Here is a 5,151-nt window from a genome sequence, read left to right on the forward strand (position 1 = left end):
AAAGAGGTGGCTGAAATGATTGTGGAGGCATTAATAGTGATCTTTCAACAATCACTAGATTCTGGGATGGTTTGGGAGGAATGGAAAATTGTAAATCTTTAAGAAGGGTGGGAGGCAAACAACAGGAAATCATTGGCAAGAAAAAACACACAGATTGAGAACAATGGACTGTTCATTTCACACACGCAGGTATCACATGTTGAAAGCCACAGATGCAAATTCACCCACTAACAGAACTGAGATGAGTTCCTGGAATAGGGTGCTGAGCTGAAACGGACAGTGAGACAGAAAGGTGGGGGGGGGGTGTGGTGAGGTGAGAGAGGGTCAGAGAGATGCCCATGTAGTTTGTGGGGCTGAATATTCTGTTTCTCCGTAAAACATTCCAAATTATTCTCTCTGCTTCTGTGGCCATTACAGTTCCAACAGGAACATCCCTCTGGTTAATTCTGCCCTGTTCTGTTCTCCTGTTTGCCACCGGATGCAAACAGACTGAGAACAGAGGGGTTTTCACATCAGAGACACAGGTCACATTTGGTGAAAGGTCACAGGTTGAAGCAAGAGGCATTAGCACAATGTGAGGTGTTGGGGGTGGAGAAAGCGGAGAGGAAGGAAGTGAAAGACAGTTGAGGTGAGGGGGGGAGGGAGAGAGAGTGTGAGTCACAGAGTCAGAGAACACAGAAACAGGCCTCCCCACCATTGAGCTCATCTAGAAGGTCATTGACACAAGAAAGCTGCATCCATCATCAGTGACTCCCATCCAGACCGTGCTCTCTTCTCACTGCTGCCATTGGGCAGAAGGTACAGGAGCCTTGGGTCTCACACCACCAGGTCAAGCACAGTTATTACCCTTCAATCATCAGGCTGCTGAACCAGTGAGGATAACTTCACTCACCTCAATACTAAACTGATCCCAACACCTTGTTCACCTTAATTTGTATTGCAACAAGGGATATTGATTAATTTAACTGAAAATTCTTATTTGTGAATCTCGTGCTCCTTTTTTCACCATGGAGCCAAAAAAGCAAGGAAAACGTTGAAGTATGGTGAAATTAAAAATTCAAGAACTGAAACATCATTAGTCTAAATATTCATCGCGTTTGCTCAGTACTAAACTGAACCACCTCTTACAGCTATTACAGCCAATAGTCTTTTCACATAAATCTTTATTCACTTTGCACAATGTAGTGGAGCGAGATTTGCCCATTAACCCCTGCAAATTTGCTCAAGCTGTGTCAGATTAGTTGGGGAGTGGCAGTAGACAGTTTTATTGTCGTCTTGCCAGAGATGTTCAATCGAGTGAAGGTCAAGACTCTAACTGGGCCACTCAAGGACACGGATATAAAACATAGAACAGTGAAGCACAGAAACAGCTCCTTCAGCCAGTAATGTTATGCCGATCCAGCTACAAAGCAAATCAGACAGACTAATCCTGTCAACCGATAGAATGTCCATATCCCAACATCCTCCACACATCCATATGTCTATCTAAACATCTCTTCAAAGCCTCTCGTGTATTTGACTATACCACCACACCAGGCATCCATCACTCTCTGAGTAAAACACTTACCCCTCACATCCCCAGTTTGTATTGAGCCGACAGAGGAAAAGACAGGTCTAGGTGTTGTGTAATGGCACAGTGATCATGATATGATAGAATTCACCCTGCAGTTTGAGAGGGAGAAGCTAAAATCAGATGTATCAGTATTACAGTGGAGTAAAGGGAACTACAGAGACATGAGAGAGGAGCTGGCCAACGTGGATTGGAAGGGGACATCATCAGTGGTGTTGGCAGAGCAGCAATGGCTGGAGTTCCCTGGAGTAATTCAGAAGTTGCAGGATAGATAAATACCAAAGATGAAGAAATACTGTAAAGGGAGGGTGAGGCAACTGTGGCTGAAAAGGGAAGTCAAAGACAGGATAAAAGCAAAAGAGAGGGCACAGAGTAAAGCAATGTTTAGTGGAATCTAGAGGACTTTAAAAACCAAGTGAAGGCAATAGCAAAAAGGAATAAGGAGAGTTGATGAAATAATATAAAAGAAGGAACCAAAAGCTTTTTCAGATAATTGAAGAGTGCAGTACAGACAAGAGTGGAAAATGACGCTGGAAAGGTTGTAATGTGGAATAAGAAAGGTGGACAAACTTAATAAGTATTTTGTGTAGGTCTTCACTGTGAAGGATTGCAGTCAGTATGCCAGAAATGAGTTCAGTTGCCATTACTAAGGAGAAGGTGAATGAATACATGAAAGGTCTGAAAGTCAATAAGTCAGCAAGACTAGATGGATTACACCCCAGGGTTCTGAAAGTGGTGGCTGAAATGATTGTGGAGGCATTAGTAGTGATCTTTCAACAATCACTAGATTCTGGACTAGTTTTGGAGGAATGGAAAATTGTTAATGCCACTCCACTCTTTCTGAAGGGTGGGAGGCAAACAACAGGAAATCATTGGCAACAAAAACACACAGATTGAGAACAATGGACTGTTCATTTCACTCACGCAGGTGTCACGTATTGAAAGCCACAGATGCAAATTCATCCACGGAAGTGAGCGGAGTTCCTGAATGAGGTGGTGAGGTGGTACAGGGAGAGATGGGGTGGGGGGGGGGGGGGAGAGAAAGCAGAGGGTCAGAGAGATGCCATGCAGTTTGTGGGGCTGAATATTCAATTTCTCTGCAAAACATTCCAAATTATTCACTCTGCTTCTGTGGCCATTACAGTTCCAATAGGAACATCCCACTGGTTAATTCTGCCCTGTTCTGTTCTCCTGTTTGCCACCGGATGCAAAAAGACTGAGAACAGAGGGGTTTTCACATCATAGACACAGGTCACATTTGGTGAAAGATCACAGGTCAAAAACAATGCATTGAGGTGTTCGAGGGGAGTGGCATTGGGAGAGTGAGAAAGTGAAAGACAGCAGAGGTGAGGGAGGAAGGGAGTAAGAATCATAGTCATACAACACAGAAACAGGCTCTTTGGCCCACTGGGTACCTGCTGACCATCAAACACTATTGACACTGATCCTACCCTAATCACACGTTATTGTCTCCACATTCCCCCAGTGGCAGTTTTCTGTGGCCATTTAATCTGCTGATCAGTGCATGGAATGAAACCAGGACTCTGCTCCAGTGTTACCTCCTGAGGCCCCTCATCTCATTATGCAAGAAGACAACACACCAGGAGCAGAAGATGTCCCGGCCCCTCAAGACTGATTTGTCCCAGTCCCACAACAGTACACAAGGACGGAGAAGCCTGTTAGAAGTGGTGGGGTCAGCCCAGACTATCACAGGAAAAGCTCTCCCCACCACTGAGCACATCTACAAGGAGTGTTGATAGAATAAAGCAGCATCCATGATCACGGACTCCTACCACCCAGACTATGGTCTCTTCCCACTGCTTATATTGGGCAGGAGATACAGGATTCTTGCATCTCACATCACTAGTTCAAGAACAGTTGTTACCCTTCAACCATCAGGCTGCTGAATCAGAGTGGATAACTTCACTTGCCTCCATCCTAAACTGATTCCACAACCTATGGACTCACTTTTAAGGACTCTACATCCAGTATTCTCAGTATTATTTATTTATCTATTTATCTACAATGCATCAGAAATAGGAGCAGGAGTCGGCCATCTGGCCTGTCGAGCTTGCTCCACCATTCAATAAGATCATGGCTGATCTGGCCATGGACTCATCTCCTCCTACCTGCCTTTTCGCCATCACCCTTAATTCCCCTACCATGCAGAAATCTATCCAACCTTCTCTTAAATATATTTACTGAGGTAGCCTCTACTGCTTCATTGGGTAGAGAATTCCACAGATTCACCACTCTCTGGGAAAAGCAGTTCCTCCTCATTTCCATCTTAAATCTACTCCCCAAATTTTGAGGCTATGTCTCCTCGTTCTAGTCTCAACTACCAATGGAAACAACTTTCCTGCCACAATCTTATCTATCGCTTTCATAATGTTATATATTTCTATAAGATTTCCTCTCGTTCTTCTGAATTCCAGTGAATACAGTCCCAGGTGACTCAATCTCTCCTCATAGTCTAACCCCCTCACCTCTGAAATCTATTTAGTGAGCCTCTCCTGCACCACCTCCAAAGCCAGTCTATCTTTCCTCAAGTAAGGAAACCAGAACTGCATGCAATACTCCAGTGTAGCCTCACCAGTACATTGTACAGTTGCAGCATAACCACCCTGCTCTTAAATTCAATCCCTCCAGCAATGAAGGTCAACTTGCCTTCTTGATAGCCTGCTGCTCCTGCAAACCAGCCTTTTGTGATTCATGCACATGCACTCCCCAGTCCCTCTGCACAACAACAAGCTGCAATTTTTACCATTTAAATAATGATCTGATCTTCCATTTTTCCTTCCAACATGGATGAATAATGAACTTGCATTTACCAACATTGTACTCTATCTCCCAGACCCTTGCCCTCTCACTTAACCTATCTATATCTCTTTGCAGACTCTCCCAATCTTCCTCACAATTTGCTTTTTCACTCAATTTAGCATCATCTACAGACTTAGATAAACTACACTTCTCCAGATCATTAATGTATATCATGAACAATTGTGGGCCCAGCACTGACCCCTGTGACATACCGCTCACCACTGCCAACCAGAGTAACACCCGTGTATCCCAACTCTCTGCTTTCTATTGGCTAACCAATCCTCTATCCATGCTCGCTCATACATCCCCCAGCTTTATGCATCCTTATGAATAAGTCTTTTATGCAACACCTTATCAAATGCCTTCTGGAAATCTACGTAAACAATGTCCATCTGATCCCTTCTACCCACTGTGCTCATTATATCCTCAGAGAATTCTAGTAAGTTTGTCAAACAGGACCGGCCTTTGCCGACTTCATGCTGCGTCTGCCTGACAGATCCATTACTTTCCAGATACCTCGCTATTTCTTCTTAAATGTTAGCTTCAAGCATTTTCCCAACTACAGATGTTAAACTAACTGGCCTATAGATACCTGCCTTTTGCCTACATCTCTTTCTTGAACTGTGGTATGATATTCACTGTCTTCCAATCTGCTGGGACCTGAACAAAGTCCAGACAATTTTGGTAAATTATCACCAAAGCCTCTACTACTGCCATTTCATTCATTACCCTGGGATGCATTCCTTCAAGACAAGGGGACT

The sequence above is a fragment of the Hemitrygon akajei genome, unplaced genomic scaffold (genome assembly GCF_048418815.1).
Source record: "Hemitrygon akajei unplaced genomic scaffold, sHemAka1.3 Scf000151, whole genome shotgun sequence".
NCBI classification, from domain to species: Eukaryota; Metazoa; Chordata; class Chondrichthyes; order Myliobatiformes; family Dasyatidae; genus Hemitrygon; species Hemitrygon akajei.